Source organism: Balaenoptera acutorostrata, chromosome 8 (assembly GCF_949987535.1).
Source record: "Balaenoptera acutorostrata chromosome 8, mBalAcu1.1, whole genome shotgun sequence".
Classification (NCBI taxonomy): domain Eukaryota; kingdom Metazoa; phylum Chordata; class Mammalia; order Artiodactyla; family Balaenopteridae; genus Balaenoptera; species Balaenoptera acutorostrata.
This window is the reverse complement of record NC_080071.1, coordinates 50214381-50235231: the sequence shown is the minus strand read 5'-3', so window position 1 is coordinate 50235231 and position 20851 is coordinate 50214381. Positions and strand designations below refer to the sequence as shown.

The 20851-nt window shown below is 40.3% G+C and overlaps 1 protein-coding gene and 1 long non-coding RNA gene across 5 annotated transcripts in view; one reads left to right on the top strand and one right to left on the bottom strand.

Annotated features, from left to right (window-relative positions):
• The window catches only part of NAB1 (NGFI-A binding protein 1), a 45692-nt gene extending 39871 nt beyond the window's left edge, over positions 1 to 5821 (bottom strand). The window contains exon 1 of one of the 4 annotated variants that reach the window (XM_057551947.1): positions 5741 to 5821. The gene's annotated coding sequence lies outside the window, so the exon portion shown is untranslated. Of the gene's footprint in view, positions 1 to 3542; positions 3829 to 5740 lie in introns of those variants that run through there. The other 3 variants (XM_057551949.1, XM_057551948.1, XM_007171465.2) reach the window with 3 other exon arrangements.
• Positions 3197 to 20851, top strand: part of LOC130708757 (uncharacterized) — a 37332-nt gene continuing 19677 nt past the window's right edge. The window contains exon 1 of the long non-coding RNA XR_009009132.1: positions 3197 to 3534. This is a non-coding gene — a long non-coding RNA (uncharacterized LOC130708757). The remainder of the gene's footprint in view (positions 3535 to 20851) is intronic.

Genomic DNA, 20851 nt, shown 5'->3' with positions numbered 1-20851 from the left:
AAGTGAATTCTTCTCATTTTTGTCCCAGTCCCCGAACTCAACCTAAAATAATTAAATGTAGTTTAGTTACATCATGAGTTATTTAAGATATCAGATCGACCCAGGTCCTCACTCCTGTGTATGTGTTTCAAGTACCAAACAATTTAACTAGGCATATTTATTAATAAGCATGTGGGGATATATCTTAAGTCAAGATATTTTTGGATCTTATTACTGTAATAGCTATGAATTAAACATACAGCTTCTAATGAATTAACAGTAATTTAGGAAACTTAAAATGTTCTCTCCTACTGATTTTTTCTGAATTCTGAATGAAGCTGGAAAAAATTTCTTATAAACCTCAAAATTTTAATTAAATTTTCAATGTATAACCCTAAATTTATCAAAATTAGAAAAAAATCAGATTTATTTTGCAATTAAACAATAACTATGCATTAACTTAACTGTGATACCAACAGGTAAACACTAGTATTTCATATAATATGGCTGGAAATTCTTCAATCAACTAACAGTCAAGTTATTCAACAAACATTAAGTGCCATTTGAGCATGTAGTATGCACACAGGACATATAAATTTTATCATTTTTTTCCCAGAAATTTATCTTTAAAAATTATTAAATTAACATACTGTACAAGTTAAGGTGCAACTCTCTAAATACAATGTATTGAGAAATGACAAAACTATTTGAAAGCTTAATGGTATGTTTTAGCTGTGAGAATTCTGACAAGACGAGGATTGCTACTTTTTCCCCCAAAGTCAACTTCTCTAATTTCCCACTTGTTCCATTGTTAAGTTTAAGGGAGTATATTCTACTACTGCACTAGTTTTTGAAAATGTCAGATCAAAAAGGAAATTTGCATTTAATATAATAACTGTACTGTTCTTCATTCTACTAAAAAGAATGAACAAAGCAGTTAAAATAAAACTAAATCCAAAGCAAAGGGGCTAGGAACCTTGTATTATGCTTAAGTGGGCATTATTTATTCCTTATTATTTTTAATAAACTCCACATGAAATATGCATACACAAGATGATTATACGAGCAAGATCTTAACCTGTTCAAAACATATTAAAAAATGGTCATTTCCATGAAAGTAACATAAAATATATCATGCTTCTGTGGTATCCAGAATACAGCTTCACACTTAAAGGTAAATTGTACAAAGCTTTTATTTCCAATAATGCACATGAACAGCACCAACAAAAACAACTTGACTTAACATAATGGAATAGATGAACCCCAAGTCTTAGGACAGAGTCTAGATCAACAGACACAAAAACCTGACATACTTCTGTTTCCATGCAACCATCTTTTACTTTAAATTTTTAAAGTTCATGCAATAAATACTTCAAAGGTCTCCCCCACTGTGTCATACATTATAATTTCTTCTTTCAAAGCAGCCACGGTACAAACACCCAAAATCTTTAATAATAAACCAATATGCTCTTAATATGTGATTAAAAGAAAATATCTAATACTTTAACTGATTCTCCAAATAGCAACAAGGAGAATGAAAATATATTAACTTTTCTACAGGGCAATGGATATTATTTACTAGTCATCAAAAAAGAAAATTTTTAAATTAATTTAGCTGAGATTATTCAATTTTATTAATAATTCTGAAACAAGATGTATTCACCAGATATATCAAATTATTTATTAGCTATATAAGCTCACTAAATTTCCTTGTATCAGCTATAGTATTCCTAAGGATTTCTGTCATGTTCATTACATCCACAATTAGCAGGAAGAATGAAATAAAAATCTACACTACCTCAATGTTTTTATTATTATTATTGATTTATTCACATATAATAGGAAATCACCAGAGCCAAGGAAAACGAAATTTTTCCAACACCAGGATGGCATATTAACTTTTGTGCAAGATGTTAAAAATAGTAAAATTAAAACAAGAAAGCTTCCAATGGTTCCTTAACATTTTCTTTCAAGACTTTCAATAACTAATACTCAAACAGGAATAAAGAAGTCTGACCTTGCCAGACATCTATAAACTCTCAAGAGAACACTTACATGCAAGGTAATACCTATAAAGACAACATATTTTTTACAACTTAATGAAAATATTAAATGTTTCAAATGCTGGAAAATGGAGGAAAAAAAGGATATCCCCTGAATCTAAGCCACTTTTACTGGCACTTAGATTAGACCAGAAGCAGCTCTTTAGGTCTTGTGGAAAATATCAGTCCCCACCCAAAATAGAGAAAGTAAATCCTCTGCATCCTTTCTCCCAATATGCCTTCTTAAAACCCACACATAAATCAGGACGTGTCATAATCTGGTATGTTTTAGAGGGGAAATTTTTCAAAAAAGTGAAAATCTAAGAAGGTATTTCATTGCGTGCGCACTTCTCTAACAAAACAGCCTAGCATTTCCTACGTGACTAATCTTTTTAAAATTCAGTTCCTATGCAATCTAATATTATCTATTAAAACTGCCAAAATATTTTTAAACAAGATCTGAGTATCTCCCTCTCAGCTCTGATCTTTGCACTCCTTAAGTTTGCAGACACGTCACTGGCAAACCAATTGGTAGTGACAGGTTACTCCAAATCAACTCTTTCGGAAGGAAATTTTAAATTGACATCTACCCCCAAATTTTCCATGCCTCCCGGATCTCACGTAGTGAGGAATTAAGTATATGCAAGTCAAGGATTCCTCCTGATCACCTGCTGCAAAACTTGGTCTGCGGAACCTATAAATGCAAATATATTCCAATTCAATTATCCTTTCCCCCAAGATCTTACAACAATTAGGCTCACTCGAAGTGTCGTTTCATATCTTGAGCCTTGTGAACCCTGACAATGCAGCCCATAAGCATTTGATTGCACTTGCAACGTTTCTCCATGAATAAGGTCACAGACTACCGCATCCAAAGCTTGTATGTCCCACATGTGTTTGCAAATTCCACACTCGGCCTTAACGAGCACGAGTCTCTCGCTTCCATCGCACCTCAGTGCCAAGTTTCTGTAAGCCACTTCCAAACAAAACTCTCCTTCCGCTTTCAAAAAGAAAACTACATTCCAAAGGAGAGGATACCCAGGACGAAAATTAAGGCTCTAAGTGCAACACTCTTACAAAGTAAACAAACCAACAAAAAGATTCTGCCCCTGCGGAAGGTGGCTGCAAAACTCTGGGGCCGGCGCGCGCACCCACCGCGCACAACACACCACGCAACCCACCACCGCTCCGCGCTCCGCGCCCCGCGCGACGGCCCCAGCCGGGTCAGGAGAATGGACGCTGCGCCCCCGGCTTTCTGGGAGGAGAATGCACAGGTCGGCCCCGCTGCCTTGCTCGCCCCCTTCTCGCTGCCCCTGCGCACCGAATTTCTCCGGGAATCGCCCACACGAGCCCGATGCCGCCCTCTCCTTCCGGCGGCGGCCGCGCGGGGCCAGCTGCCCTGGACGCCCGCCCCCCACCCAAGTGCCGGCGCGGCCCGGAGACTCCGCCGCTCCAAGTTCGCCCGCGGTCGCACGAGCTTGAACGCATCCCGCAGTTGGCGGACAGCGAGATGGTACGTACTCGGCCAGCGGCTGCAGCGGTCTTGGCGCGCTCTCCCCCAGGACGCCTCAGCAACTCCGAAGTGACGGCCCCCGGTTCTCTCTCCTCAGTCGGCTGCTGCGGCCGGGACGCCCCCGCTCCCATCGAGGGGGGAAGGAAAGGTGGTGGGCACTCTCTCTCTGCTCCCCCCCCCCCAGCTCGGGCCCGCCGCTCCTTCCCGCCCGCCAGCCCCGACGGCGCTCGCTCGGCCGCGGTGGCGGTGGCAGCGGCTCCTCCCGGCGCGGGCGGCGGCGGCACCTCCCCCGCCGCGTCCTCCCCCCTGCTGCCCGCCTCCCTTTCCCTCCCCGCGCGCGCTGCCCCTCCCCCTCCCCCGCCCGCCTCCGCCGCCTCTACCCCCACCCGCCCGCTGTCACATTGGGAGATTCCGCTCTTGCTACATTCGCCGCTCTAGCTCCCGCCCACGCGCGGCCGAGTGACGCAGATCCCAGCGTGGGCAGCGGCCGGGCGGGGGTGGGGGCGGCGGCCGCCGGAGCCCGGGCTCGGCCTCGGCCTCTTCCCGCCGCCCCCTCCGCGGAATCCGGAGGGCTGCCCATTCACTCGGCAGCTGGGAGGAACCAAGTGGGCGCCCAGGAGGGGGCGGCTCCTGCTAATCCTGCTCCCGGCGGGGGGAGGGGGCGGGAAGGAGGAAAACGGGGGTGGCGGGAGGGAGGGGACGCCGCCTCGGGCCTGCTCTCCAGCTGCCGAAGGAACTGGGAAGGTTTGCAATTTAAAAAAAAAAAATTTTTTTTTAAATGTGTGAGGTTCCCAATATAGTGTTTCAAAGAGCACGCCCCGCCAAATCCAACATCCCCCGGGAGACTGACTTTAAAAAAAAAATAGCACGCTCAGCCCAGTAATCTGGGCGCCCGTCTCGCCTCTGCTCCTGCCCGCGCCGGCTCGAGGCTGGTGGGCCAGGTGCGCCCCTCCCGGCCGGCCCAGGCATCCTGCGGGAAGTGGGCTGCGACCGCAGGGAGTGGGGGTGGCAGGTGCGCGGCGCTGGGAGGAAAACTGGCAGTTCCAGAGCATCTCAGCCCCGCCCATCTTGTCCCAGCCGCACCACCGCCCTGCGTAGGGAGGAGGGGAGGAGTGGGAACCCACAAACCCGAAGTGCGGCGTTGACAACTGTCTTGTTTGCTGGGTAACTTAATTCCAACCTTCTCAACCCTCCTGTAAACCTGCTTGTTATTTTACTGGTTAATATTTTCTATTTCCACGGTGTAAAAATCCGACAGCGCTAGAACAGTCCTGGCATGTGTTCGAATAGAGTTCCCAAGGCACGCTATAGAATTTTTGAGTTTGGTTTTCATTAACTTTTTCTAACCAAAGAAAGTATTAAAACACCTCCAAAAATGTACTTAAACTATTGCCAAAAAATTTGGAAATTTGTTTTAGGGTCTATTTTTCCTTTCTTTGCAAAAACGGGAAAAGGGAAGAATTCCTCGAATTTTAGCACTGTGTTCTTGAAGGGTAGAGAGGATCTAGTAAATCTAAAACTACTGCAAATACAGGTAAAATTCCGTTTAAACGTACATATACAAACTCAGCTTTATAGGAGGCCAGTCCCACATCCTGGCTGGCCTCCCAGAGTGTGCCTACTTTGCTGATGGGGATACAAGGCATTCTTTGAGATGGGAAATTCTTCATACCACATCTTTATGTTGCAGCAATGGATGGGGATGATAACATTGAAAGAAAAAAACCGTATTAAAGTACTGAATCTTTTACTTTTTGCAAAAACATGTTATAGGAATGAGTAATGCCACAGTGGAATATATATAATTAAACCTCTTTCTCCAGTATTAGTGAAAGGTTCTGTCTGGAATAGTTGTGTTGATTTTCATATGAATAAGCATGCTTACTTCCTTGAATTTTTCTTCAACGGAAGAATCACTACTGGAAGTGTATCTTAGCCTAATTGTCTCGGTTTTGCAGCTGTGGACCCTGTTCTGCTGAAGAGAAAGTTAACTTCAGTTGTAATAAAATAAAGACAGCTTTTTGGAAAGATATAGGTTAACAGATTTTCAAATGAACAAATGAAATCTGCAAAATTATTTTCTTCCAGTTCCTCTCTGGAATCTTGATGTTCTGCAAACATTGTTCTGAACTGCTAGAGAAAGATAATTTTCTTCCATAAATACGTACAATCAGTGATTCATAAGTCATGAAATGAGTAGTCTTACCTGGACTGTTGAGCCTCCCAGTAAAATTGTTTCCAGAGTTGGAAGAAATGACATTAAATCCTCTTCCCAAACTTGTATCTGTCTGACCAGCACTGAACATAATGCTGAAAAGGAAATGTGTCAGGGCAGATGGTTTTTTTTCTGACTCGTAACTGGTTACTTCTACAGTTAAGCACTGAAATCTCTCCTTGTTTGTTTTCTGAGCACATTTAGGTAGTATATTTTTCCCACATTAAGAATGGCATTTTTGGCCCACTTTGCATTGCCTTAAACACCCATGGTGCTGGGGAAAATGGGAGGAAGGCAAATGAAGGAAAGATAAAATTTTAAGCTTTTAGCATCTAATTCTGTATGTCTGTATGACAACAGTGTAGTTAATATGGCTGCTCAAAAAGAGAATGGAGGCATTCACCCGTATCTGAGACAGCTCAGATAAAGAAACATTGATTCTTATTTACCTCCTTACCACTTACTTTCATCGCCAGTGCTCCCCGGAACACCACCTCCTCTGCAACACACACACAGTCTTCTGCCATTCCCAGGCCCTGGTGGTTTGTTAAGGAACAGCATTCCATCCTGTAAGGTAACAACTATGGTTTCTGATTATTCTATATTCCATTCTATCCTGTAAGTATGTCTTACACTTCCCTTGAATTCAGTAAATGTATGTTTAATAGGATCTTAAAAAAAATTATTAAAAATACTTCAGTGATTAGTGCATTTGCAAAAATAAGGGGTTTTTGGACAAAAAAAAATTTCCACATTGTGAAACTAAAACTAAAGTTTTTAATTAAAAAAAAATGTAGAAAGTTGATAGTGGTTCTGACATTAGAGTGAAAGTTTCCCTGAAAGAGCATTAGTTTATTACTTTTAGAAGGATTTCTTTAAAATGCTTCAGTGATTCAAAACAAAAGAACAAATGATTTTAAATGTTCTTAGAGGAGAGAAGGAATAACACTATGGCTTGTGACCTACAAGATCTAAGATATAGTATAATTCTATCCTGTTGTTCTTCTGTTGCCTTAGAATGATTCCATACTTAACGAATTTTCCACTCTATGTGGTGGTGGTCCTAGAGTTAACTGAGTCCTGTGTAATATTCATAATATCAGAAATATAATTTAAATTTCCCTTATTTTGCAATATGAAATTTAAAGTTTTGGTTGTGTATGTAGATTAAATAGATTTTTTAGTGCATAGGGATTTGACTATTTTAAAATATAGGGAGATTATAAACAAGTTTCTTAAAGGTATGCTAATAGGAGTATATATAACTGATCATTCCAAGAGCCGTGACTTTAAAAACATTTGCTCTTCTAAAAAAATAAACAAATCTTCATACATTGCATTTTATTACAAGACACTATAGAATTTTTTTTTAACATCTTTTTTTTTTTTAAGGATTTTTTTTTTTTTTTCTTATTTATTTATTTATTTATTTATTTATTTTTTATTTTTGGTTGTGTTGGGTCTTCGGTTCGTGCGAGGGCTTTCTCCAGTTGCGGCAAGCGGGGGCCACTCTTCATCGCGGTGCGGGGACCGCTCTTCATCGCGGTGCGCGGGCCTTTCTCTATCGCGGCCCCTCCCGTCGCGGGGCACAGGCTCCAGACGCGCAGGCTCAGCAATTGTGGCTCACGGGCCCAGCTGCTCCGTGGCATGTGGGATCTTCCCAGACCAGGGCTCGAACCCGTGTCCCCTGCATTAGCAGGCAGATTCTCAACCACTGCGCCACCAGGGAAGCCCTTAACATCTTTATTGGAGTATAATTGCTGTACAATGGTGTGTTAGTTTCTGCTGTGTAACAAAGTGAATCAGCTATACGTATACATACATCCCCATATCCCCTCCCTCTTGCGTCTCCCTCCCACCCTTCCTATCCCACCCCTCTAGGTGGACACAAAGCACCAAGCTGATCTCCCTGTGCTATGCGGCTGCTTCCCACTAGCTATCTATTTTACATTTGGTAGTATATATAAGTCCATGCCACTCTCTTGACAGTATAGAATTTTAAGAGGTAAAGGATTGTGAAGTTCACCTAGTTCAACCTCCTTTGTATATTCAAAGTATTTTCAAATAATTTTCAGAAATTCAGCATACAACTAGTCTAGCTTCCAATAAGTTGGTTATTTGGAACTTGTATTGCAATCCCTGCTGGGAAAAAAAAGGAAATTGTTATATTCCCAAGATGGACTATAAATCCTTATAAAATGCAAATGAAAATACATAATTACAGACTTAGTGGGGAGCTAGGTAGGATCTTAGGAATCATCTAATCCAATTGACTTCTACAGATAAGGACATTTATACTATACCTTCCTGATATAAAGAGCAGAAAAATACTAATATAGTATTAGGCAGTAAATACAGCCAAACGTTTAATTGAATGAAGAGTAATTCTGGTTTCATTAACTGCTCCAATATAAAATAAAAATTTCTAAAAAAACTGGCATTCAGGGACAATAATTCTCTCATTTTGCAAATAAAGATTCTTGGAATTTGAGAGAAAAATAAATAATGTTAAGTGGTTAAAAAAATAATTTATTAAAAAAATAAAAGTTTGTCTTCAAGACAGAAGAGACTGTAAATGGAAACTTTTGAAAAGACTCTCTAAAGAGAATTTCTGGACAGTTTTTAGGGATAATGCCTTGTTTTTCTTCCTCCTCTATCCTCTCTGGCAGCAGTGGTTACAACTCAGCTACTCTTTCTATTTTCTTCCCACCTTTTCCCATTTTTCTGGCATTCACTGTGCAGGACCTGTATAGTTAACTGTTCCATGACACTATTTCAGGCCTCAACAACACTAACCACTGTCCATTCATTCCTGACTGTTACAGACTGAATGTTTGTGTCCCCACCAAATTCATATATTGAAATGCAAACCTCCAATATGATGCTATTAGGAGTGAGCTGTTGGGAGACAATTAGGTCATGAGGTCGAAGCCCTCATGAATGGGATTAGTGTTCTTATAAGCGAGACCCCAGAGAGCTCTTTTGACCGTTCTGATATGTGAGGACATAGCAAGAAGGCAGCCATCTATAAACCAGGAAGTGGCCCCTCACCAGATACAGAATCATCTTCCAGTGCCTTGATCCCAGACTTCCAGATTCCAGACTGTGAGAAATAAATGTTTGTTGCTTAAGCCATCAGATGTATGGTACTTCTTTTTAAAATAAATTTATTTATTTAGTTATTTTTGGCTGCATTGGGTCTTCACTGCTGCGCGCAGGCTTTCTCTAGTTGCGGTGCACGGGCTTCTCATTGCGATGGCTTTTCTTGTTGCCACCGCACGGGCTCTAGGCACACAGGCTTCAGTAGTTGTGGCATGCGGGCTCAGTAGTTGTGGCTCATGGGCTCTAGAGCACAGGCTCAGTAGTTGTGGCGCACGGGCTTAGTTGCTCCGCAGCATGTGGGATCTTCCCGGACCAGGGATCGAACCTGTGTCCCCTACATTGGCATGTGGATTCCTAACCACTGTGCCACCAGGGAAGTCCCATATGGTACTTTTTGTTATAGCAGCCTGAATGGACTAAGGCACTGGCCATTAATAATTCTCAGCTAACTACACAAGGCACAGTGGAGAGTAGATTAAAAAAAAATACTCTGCTCAGCCTCTGGAATCTATCTAAACCGTCTTCCATTTGCACACTTCATTCTTGGCTTTCTTTCTTGTTCCTCACAATCCCATGTTTAGCTTTTGCTCTTCTCCACCCAATTTGCTGGATTGACAGCAAGTCTGTGCTCACTCTCCCACCTTGTCTCTGTGCTTGTCTTTTTCTTCATATCTACACTCTGCCGGCAGAGGACCCACCAGCTCAAGTCCCCCTTTTAAGCATTCCGCATGAGAGTGGATGGAAGATTTTGTTTGTTTCCTTAACAAAGGTGTATGACTTGTTAACCAAGATGTGGAGCAAAGGAATAAGAAAAGAGCATGTGAAGGAAGAGAACCTTTCTTGAAGTAAATGGGCAAGAGTTGGAAGAAAGTGGGAAGAGATGAAGAGACAAAAAGAAGATAACTGCATTTGTGAGATGCTGACTAAAGTGGACATAACTCTTCTGGAAGAAGTGAAAAACCAAAGAAAAAGTACCCAAGTCCATGGCTCTCCTGAAGGAGAAAAAAGAAGAGACAGAGAAGAGATCATCCCAACATAAATTCCTCTAAGCTCGCCACAAAAGTGTGCTCTTGACCTGGGACAGATGGCAATGATGGGATGGAGTATTGGGGATAGATGTGCAGGAAGAAGGGACAGAGAAACAGCAGGCATCCTGCTCTCTTCACTTGAAGAGAGCCTGTATATTATCTTTAAGTTGGATTGGAAGAGGTGGTGAATGTATCAGGTACAAGTGTGTATCAGGAAAAGGAAAGAAAAGCAGAATGGGTTCAAAAAACACCCTCTGCACCAAGTGCTTTCACCACACTATTGTTCACATATGAAGAAATTGAGTGTGTTAATATTAATGATTGGGCTAATTGTCACAACAAATTACTCAACACTGCCTTCTAGGAGCAGACACTAGGAAAGGACAATGCATGTATTGTACAATAAGAGACTTAGAACTATTGAGATAAAAGTAAATCAAACATGGTTCTGTTCACATATAATTGCCAAGTTACAGTTTGGATTATATTGTTGTGCTTACCCAGATTTACACATCGTGACTCATCAGCCTGCCCAGGATTGGCAATAATATATGGTAGTCAAAAATTTTAAGGACCTTGATTTCTTAATAATAGAAAGTATTGCTGCATTTTTTTTCACTTTCTACTGTAACAACAGTCTCTAATAGTGACAGAGTGAGAGTTTTTTCCAACTACAAATAGATTCCTCAAATAAAATTTTCCAAATCTGGTGTCGGGGCTCTTATGCAAATTACTGGTCAAAGGGTAAATAATCTTTAGAAGGGTAATTTGGGAAATTGAGCCAGGAGTTTCAAAAGTGTTCATACGATTTGATCCAACAGATTCACTTCTAGGGTATTATTCTAAGTTTATAAACATTAAGAGGAAGATATTTATTACAACATTATTTACAAAATTGAAAAAGCAAAACATCCGAGATGATGAATTGGTTAAGTTATAGCACATCGACATAATGGAATACATTTAATAACATTGGGAAATGCTCATGATACAATAGTAGTGGTCAAAATAGGACAGAGCAGAACAAACTATAATCACTCTACCTAAATATGAAAGGAAATTTACCAAATGTTAGCAGTAGTTATCTCTAGATGATGGTATTATAGATAATTTTTTATTCTTCTTTTAGTTTTCAAAACTTTAACAACAAACATGCATTACTTTAAAAATCAGGGGGGAATTTTAAATGTTATTTTAAAGAAAGATCCTGCTTCAAAAGCAGTTTACAATGAAATAAAAATGAAAACAAAATTGTATGTTTATCTATTTGAAGACAGCAACAAAAATTAGGAACTTATCCAACAAATATGTATGTATGGAGCCCTTCGTACGTTATTAGTCCTGTATAACTCTGTGTATTGTGAGCCTACCATGTGTGAGATGTGAATATATGTGTGTGTGTATATATATATATCATTATATATATGTGTATATATATATCATTATATGTGTGTATATATCATTATATATATCTGTGTGTGTGTATATATATATAATGTTACAAATATAGTCATCCTTCTTTTATTTTTCTGAGTAATCATTCAGGCAGGTATAAACTTTATCTTCTTGAAGGTGCCCCTACTCCAGGGATGTATGCAGTCCCTGGGCTTTTGTAATTCTTTCATTGGGCTTCCACAGGCAAACAGCGACAGAATTGGCTTCCGGGCAGCCCCTGGTGTCACTGTTTCTCACTGCCCCTGTTTTGCCGCAGTAGACTGGGCCCACCAGATGCAGTGCTGGTCCAGTACTGCTGAGACCCTTCTGCAGCCTGCGTGGTTCTTTAGGGGAGGACAGAGGAGCCCACTCTCCATCTCCAAGACTGCCCTTTGCAGGGCTCTGCTCTTCCTTCATTTCACAAACACAACCATCTCCCACGAGTGTTGGCTCCATGCTGGCCTTGGTCAGCTCCAGACTCAAAGCCACTCCTATCCCCATCCCAGGAATCAAACTGCCGGCAGTGGCTCTCTTTCAGACTACTTTCTGATAGATTTTAAATTTGTCTTACAGTATCTTTTCTGGATTGTATAAATTTTGAGTCATTCTTCTCATTCCTGTTCTTCCAGCCTCTCAGCTTGCCTAACAGTCGAGGTTCATTTGCGTAAGGACTGTTTACATTGCTGAGAAGGTTCCCGTGGCAGGCTGCCCAGATGCTTACGATCCAGATCCTCTGAGCACCAGGGTAGTTGCACAAGGCCCCTCTGTGTGCCTGGTTGTCGCCCTCCACTCCTACTCACACATACTATGGAGGAGTAGGAGTTTTGAAGAACTGAACGCTCCACCTTCCTTGTATGCTAAGGTCAAGAAATAGGCAGGTTACTTATAAGGTGGCATTTTTCAAACAAGAATGGACACCCAGAAACAGACGGACAGTGGAACGGCCATTAGAGGCAGGACAAGATGTTGTAAAGAAGTAAGAATTGGGGCTTCCCTGGTGGCGCAGTGGTTGAGAATCTGCCTGCTAATGCAGGGGACACGGGTTCGAGCCCTGGTCTGGGAAGATCCCACATGCCGTGGAGCAACTAGGCCCGTGAGCCACAACTACTGAGCCTGCACGTCTGGAGCCTGTGCTCCTCATCAAGAGCGGCCACAATAGTGAGAGACCCGTGCACCGCGATGAAGAGTGGCCCCCGCTTGCCGCAACTAGAGAAAGCCCTCGCACAGAAACGAAGACCCAACACAGCCAAAAATAAATAAATAAATTAATTAATTAATTAATTAATTAAAAAAAAAAAAGAAGTAAGAATAGTCTAGGCTTCCCACTCAGCACAGCAGTCTGACAGCTAGGTGTCCTGTCTGAGAAAGAAAGGGGGACTCAGGTGAGGCAGGTCCCCAGTGCTGCCGGGAACAATGTGGTTGCTCCTTTCTCTGCAGGGCCACACAGAGATCCAGGCAACATCACTTTGGATTTCATCCTACTTCCTTCACTAGCTTTCACCCCCCCTGTCAGGCACCCACTGTTCTCCTGATGTCTGAGTCTGGTTTGTTTCCTGAGAAGGAAGAATATGATCTGATCCAGATATACCTGGAGGTGTTAATGTTGCAGTGTGCTACTTTTCCAAAGATGTGCCTACCTGGAGATTGTTTGAGCAACAACTAAACACCTACTGAAGGACACACACACTGTACTATACTCAAGAGAATTTGAAAAATAAATAGATAAGCCTCTGCCCTAATTCCTGGTCTAGAAAGGGGAATAGACATGTGAAAGAATAGTTGCTCCACATTGTAAGATGTTCTTAGTTACACAATGCAAAGGGTGATGATTCTGCCTTGGATGGGGCACAGGGGTGAAAGTCATGAGGCTTACAAGAAAGTGACAATTGGACAGGTCTTGAAGGATGAATTTAATAGAAAGACTCAGGAAGTACAGGTACTCCCCAGCAAGTACAGAGGCAGTGAAACAGCATGAAGCAAGAGCAGTGAATTAGGGCAATAATTGTAAAATGAAACCTAACTGGTTCCAAATGACTTCAGAATGAAATGTGAGGAGGGCAGAGGCAGAAGATGAGCTTGCAAAGAACAAATTATGTAGCATCCTCGTATGATACTCTAAGCAGTTGTGGGTTTTATCCTGTTGGTATAGTCCTCATCTTCAGTGAGTGCAAGAATCAAACTGGTAGTGTTAGACATCAGAATAGTAGTTAAAATTAGGGAAGAGGGAGGTGATTGGAAAGGGAACAATCAGGACTTCTGAAGTGTTGGCAAGGCTCTCTTTCTTGTTTTAGACTGTGCTTATATGGCTGTTCACTTTGTAAGAATTTATTGAACTGTATATTTATGATTTCAGTACTTAATGCATGTTACACTTCTCAATTGTAAAAAAGTTTTCTTTTTAATCAAACTGAGTAATTTGTTCAAAACACAGATTCCAGGGCCTCACACTCAGACATTCTTGAGTGTAGGCCTGGGCTGGGACTCAGGAATCTGCATTTTTTAAACAATTACCTTGGAGGATCTAAAGCCAAAAGGGACCCCTAGACCACACTTTGAGAACACTGCTAGGGCTGTTGGGGAGTCACCCAAAATGTTTAAGCAAGAAATTAAGAGCAAAGATTTGCCTGTCTGAATGTGCTGGATTAGGGAGAGCAATAAGTTGAGGATGGCTTCCATCTTATACCCAATAGCACTTGCAGGTCCTATATCCCATTCCCTCTTTGCTTTTGAAAGAGATGTGACAAACAAGGTGCTAATGTATTTTTTGAGATGTGTTTTCTTTTGGGGATTTCTTAAATATGAAAAAATTTGACCCCAGTACAATAATTTCTAATAGTCAAATTTAAGGCATGGAACAAGCCCGTGGGGTAGATATTCTGGGGCAAGGAGCAACTTTCTAGAATTTTTTAAATGAGTGCATGCTTAGCCTATGAGTAATAGTTGTTCAGCTACTGACCCACCATTGTTATGTCATGTACTTAAGGATAAGTGATTTACATGGATGCAGCTAAATTCTTTTTCTTGTGCCCCTTTATAATCAGAGGGATATTTTTGTGACATAAAGCAGCCAACATGGTATTCTTCCAAACCGTAATCCCTATGGGAAAAAAAAAAGACAAATTTTGTTTTTCCTTTGGTGTTCACAGAGTTGGAAAAAGAAAGGGGAAACTTTACTTGGCCTAAAACAGAGAATGGGAAAGTCCAAAAATATGACACAAAATGTGCGCAGATTTTTTTCCTCATGACTGGAATACTGAGGAAATGCTGCAAGGATTTTTTTTTTAATTTATTTATTTTATTTATTTATTTATTTATTTTTGGCTGTGCTGGGTCTTCGGTTCGTGCGAGGGCTTTCTCTAGTTGCGGCAAGCGGGGGCCACTCTTCATCGCGGTGCGCGGGCCTTTCACTATCGCGGCCCCTCCCGTTGCGGGGCACAGGCTCCAGACGCGCAGGCTCAGCAGCTGTGGCTCACGGGCCCAGCTGCTCCGTGGCATGTGGGATCTTCCCAGACCAGGGCTCGAACCCGTGTCTCCTGCATTAGCAGGCAGATTCTCAACCACTGCGCCACCAGGGAAGCCCCGCAAGGATTTTTAATTGCCAAAATTATTATTTTGTAACCAAAGTCTGTCAGTCCATTCATTAGATCAGCAAAAATGTTTAAGTCTGACAACACAAAGTGTTGGCTAGGATTAAGAGCATAAGGACTCATATACGTATAAATTGATGTAATCACTTGGGAGAGCAATTTGGCAATATTTAGTCAAGTTAAAGGTGTGCATACTCTTTGACCCAGAAATTGCACTCCCAGGTATATTCTCAGAGAAACTCTCTTACCTATGCCCAAGAATATTCACAGCATCACTGGTTGCAGTACTTAAAACTTGGAAACAACCTGTTGATATATTATATCAATAGGAGAATTTATGAGTAAATTGTGATATATTCATACAGTGGATATAGCTGTGAAAATAAATGAAATAGATCTACATATCTTCCATGGGAGAATCTCACAAATATGATGTTGGATAAAAGAGCAAGTGGCAGATAAATGTGTACAATATGATGACATTTATATCCAGGTTAAAAATTGTAAATACTATTGTTGTGTGGGAAATTACGTTGCTGCTACGGAAGCCTGTTAAGTATAACTACAGGCAAGCTATCCAAGAGATCACAGAACAGAAGGGCTTACAGACCAAAATGAGGTGCTTAAATGTCATGGTTTATTAAATCAATTGAAAACACACAGCCAAAAGCAAGGTGAAAGAGCTGGGGTAGTTTAAGATGACACTACCTGAATCCTCAGCCCTGTCCCTATCTTCCTCGATAAGGGTATGCTAGCAAGGACCAGAGTTGAGATTTGAGCAAAGTGACCCAACACATAGAAGGTGCCTAGTGTCAAAATGCACACTTGCTCTGCAGGTTTGGGAGCAAGTGCATCTGGCTGATAGCTGTATTGTAATTAGCCTGATGAGCAGTTACGGATTTTATTTTGCATCAGTTGTGCAGAGGACGTGAGGAGCCAATGGTCAGCCGAACTAAGACCTCGTAAATAGTGAATGCCTCGTGTGCCTCCTGTATCTTCAGTGTGTCATGAGTATTTGATGATTTATGGCCTCATATATATTTAGTGTATCATGACTATTAGGTATTTCTTGGTCTTTCCATCCATTTAGAATTATGTTCATTATAGTTCATTATTCAAATGGTCTACTTACTTTATCTATGTCTAACATGTCTCAGAAGTTACTGACTTATCTTACGTATTTTACAAAATTTGCCTGTCTCATAAGCTATTTGCTTTAATTCTAGTTTCACTTTTCTCCCTATGTATTCATTTCTCTTATTTTTTAAAGCAGAATTGAATATTCTTTGTTAATTGAAATATAGTTAACATATAATATCATGGTAGTTTCAGGTGTACTACATAGTGATTTGACATTTGCATACATTACAAAATGATCACCTTGATAAGTCTAGTAACCATCTGTCTTCATATGAAGTTATTACGGTATTATTGACCATATTCCTTATGCTGTATATTACATCTCTGTTACTTATTTATTTTATAACCAGAAGCTGTTACTGCTTAATCCCCTTCACCTATGTTGCCCATTCCCACCCCCCTCCCTTCTGGCAACAACCTGTTTGTTCTCTGTATCTATGAATCTGTTTTCATTTTGTTTTGTTTGTTTGGTTTTTTAGATTACACGTAAAAGTGCGATCATATGGTATTTGTCTTTGACGCATTTCACTTAGCATGATACCCTCTAGATCCATCCATGTTGTCACAAATGATTTCATTTTTTATGGCTAAGTAGTATTCCATTATATATATATACCACATCTTTATTCAACTGTCAATGGATACTTAGGTTGCTTCCATATCTTGGCTGTTTTAAATAATGCTGCTATGAACATTAGTGTGTATATTTCTTTTTTTTTAATTTTTATTTATTTATTTATTATTTATGGCTGTGTTGGGTCTTCGTTTCTGTGCGAGGGCTTTCTCTAGTTGCGGCAAGTGGGGGCCACTCTTCATCGCGATGCGCGGGCCCCTCATTATCGCGGCCTCTCTTGTTGCGGAGCACAGGCTCCAGATGCGCAGGCTCAGTAATTGTGGCTCACGGGCCCAGTTGCTCCGTGGCATGTGGGATCCTCCCAGACCAGGGCTCGAACCCGTGTCCCCTGCATTGGCAGGCAGACTCTCAACCACTGCGCCACCAGGGAAGCCCTATATTTCTTATAGAATTAGTATTTTTGTTTTCTTTGGGTAAATACCCAGTGGAGTTGCTGGATTGTGTGGTGGTTCTATGTTTAATTCTTTGAGGCACCTCCTTACTGTGTTCCACAGTGGCTGCACCAGTTTACAAGCCCACCAGCAGCACACAAGCGTTCCCTGTTCTCCACATCCTCGTCAGTACTTGTTATTTGTTGCCTTTTTAATGATAGTCATTTTGACAGGTGTGAGGTAGTATCTCATTGTGGTTTTTTGCATTTCCCTCATCATTAGTGATGTTGAGCATCTTTTCATGTGACTGTTGGCCATCTGTATGTCTTCTTTGGAAAAATGTCAACTCAGATTCTTTGCCCAGTCTGGTGCTTGTTTTTTTGATGTTGAGTTATATGAGCTATTTATTTTAGATAGTATCCCCTTACTGGATATATTGTTTGCAATTATCTTGTCCCATTCAGTAGGCTGCCTTTTTGTTTTGTTGGTGGTTTCCTTTGCTGTGCAAAAGCATTTTAATTTGATATGGTCCTATTTGTTTATTTTTGGTTTTGTTTCCCTTGCCTAAGGAGATCCAAAATATATTGCTAAGACTGATGTCAAAGAGCATACTGCCTATATTTTCTTCTGGGAGTTTTATGGTTTCAGGTCTTATATTTAAGTCTTTAATCCATTTTGAATTTATTGTTATATATGATGTGAGAAAGTAGTACAGTTTCATCCTTTTGCATGTAGCTGTCCAGTTTTCCCAGCACCATTTATCAAAAAGGCTGTCTTCCCCATTGTATATTCTTGTCTCCTTTGTCATAGATTAATTGACCATATAAGTGTGGGTTCATTTCTGGGCTCTCTATTCTGTTCCATTGATCTGTGTCTGTTTTTGTGCCAGTACCATACTGTTTTGATTACCATAGCTTTGTAGTATAGTTTTAGGATGCTTGATACCTCCAGTTTTGTTCTTCTTTCCCAAGATTGCTTTAGCTATTCTGGGTCTTTTATGGTTCCAATACAAATTTTAGAATTATTTGTTCTAGCTCTGTGAAAAATGTCATGAGTATTTTGGAAGAGAGTGCATTGAATCTGTAGATTGCCTTGGGTAGTATGGTCATTTTAACAATATTAATTCTTCTAATTCATAAGCATGGTATATCTTTCCATTTGTTTTTGTCTTCTTTGGTTTCTTTCATCAGTGTCTTATAGTTTTCAGAGGACAAGTCTTTCAGAATTGAATACTTATAAATAATTCAGTAAACAGACATTATAAATATATGTGTAACATGGTTAAAGTATAAATAAATGCTTGGAAAGAGTAATCCCCAAGTTCAGCATTTGGCTCAAGATGGTGGAGAGGGGAAAAAAATGTATTCAGATGGAGTTCACAGGGCTTTAATTACATTAGTAATGTTTTATTTTTCAATATGGATGGTAGATGTATGAGTATTTATTATATTATTCTTTAAATTTTTCACATCTGAACTTTTTCAAAATAAATTTAAGAAAATTTTGAAATAGTAAATATCTGGTGTCTTACATGTACTAGGCATTTAATACATATCATTTTGATTTTAATAAAGTTAAAGAATTTGACTGGGCTAACTAAATTGATATGTCATCCTTCTATTTCTGGTACATACATATATTTTTCAACAAATATTTGCTGAGTACCTACTATTTACAAGGAAGGCATTGCACCAGTTGATATGGGTAATGAAAAGTTGAGTGAAAGAAAATTCTTACTCTCAAGTAAGAGTTACTCTCAAGGTTGCAATTTAATCAGAGCGTTGAGACTACTACTGAGACTACTTCATCTGGCTGGACATGTAAGAACAATACCAGAGCATAATATAAGTGCCTTTAGAGATATACAGATTGTGGCTAGTCAGTCTAGGTGTGGCTAGTCAGTCTAGGATGAGATCAAAATGCCTTTGAGAAGTGGCATTCCGGGCCTTGAAAGAAGTACATGTCAACAGGTGAAAACAGTGAGGAAAGCATTCCAGGAAAAGGAAATACAATGGACAGAGAAGTAAAGTGTAGGGCATGCTCACTCCGTATCAAGGGTGGGTATGGGAGAGTGGCACAGAGGGTGTTAAGAAGTTAAGTCAGGACAAGAATCCTTCTGTACAACATTAGCAGTGGTTACCTATGGTTGAGATTATGGGTAATTTCAATTTTTTTCTTTGTAATATTCTGTATAGTCAACATATTCTACAGTGACCATATATTACCATATATTACAGTGACCACAAAATTGATTTTTGTTGAAATAGCTGGACAATTTGCGTATGGAGCTCTGACCATCTGGAAAGTCAGGGACAAACACTCTATTTTGCTCTTTTTGAGATTTATCAGGATTGCCTGGCTAAAGCCCATTAACAGAGAACAGTAATGAGGCCCTGAAATAAAATTATCTTTAGGAATGGGCAGACTTAGGTGTCCTGTCATAAACATAAGAGCCTAGGCATTCTTGGAGGAAGCATAGCACATGGCTAAGCTGGAAGCTCCTTGGGACCCAGCCACCCTGGCCCAATGCTGTGCATTAGGGAAAAATGGTAACTATTGCTGAGTATGTGAAGGACTTGAAGAGAGCTGTAACTGCAGATCCACAGGTCAGGGCCCTACCATGGCTGGGCAGGGGCCAAAACCAGCAAAGGCATTTTCACAAAATGGACTATGTACTAATGAAAGGGCCTAGATCTTTCCCTCTAGACCTGGCATTGGAAACACAACTCACACTTGTCCTTTGGACTAAACCCCTGAGGTCTTTAGACAGTTTGAGGAGAGTCTATATTAGACTTTCTGCTGATAGGGCAAGTAAAGGTCTAAGAAATTTATTATAAAAATAAAGATATGACTATAGCAATAAAATGGCTTTGTGAGTTAGGCCAGAAAACATTGGTCTATGTTATGCAAATATTCTGCATTAAATACGTGTTAATTTATAATCAGATAGATGTTATTTTTATGAGTCCTATTCTAAACACAAAATTAACTTAAAAATACAACATGAACTTTGATCCATAATCAATATAAAAGTGGCAAAAATATTAATATAAAGATTCTATACTTTAATCTCTTAAAATGACTTGATATTATAACTGGTCTCTGACAGTGTCTAAATAAGGCTTGTTACCTTGACGAAAAGGACTTTGCTGTACTGTCAACATAGATAGCCTGGTTCAAAATTCAACATGATCGTATCAAAGTTGGTGGTTCTACACAACCAGAGGAGGGAAGTTAAATCGTGTGTAATCTGCTTCATCTGGCTGGACATGTAAGCATCTTGGAAGACACTGTTTCTTCCTCATCTAGAACTCTGCAACACTCATCCAACACCTTTGAAAGAATTTTAGTTAGTCAAACCTTAAAAATTCTTGAGATTTTTGTAGCTGATGCTCATGCTTGGCTTCTTGAAATATGAAACATAAAATCTACAAAGTAGTATTATAATTTCTTAACACGGAGATTTTCATTGAGAGCAGTGTTAAGGAGAATGAACCCTTTCACCAGTATACATTAGGGAAATATGGTACACTCTTCTTATTTAACTTCCACTAGATAGAGAGCTCCTAGGAGGCAGGGGCTGTGTCTTAATGGTTTTTAAACCTTCAGTATTTGACCTGGAATAGAGCCTATAGCAGCTGCCCGGTATATATATATGGTGAATTACTGGTTTTTTGAGGAAGGATAGTTGGCAGGGTTAGGCGCAGCTGCAAGTGATGCTCTGTATCATTCTGGACCGAAAACATACCTTTTACTATTTGGATATATCGTAGCATTACTTCTGTGTTCTAAAGTTCTTGAGAGTT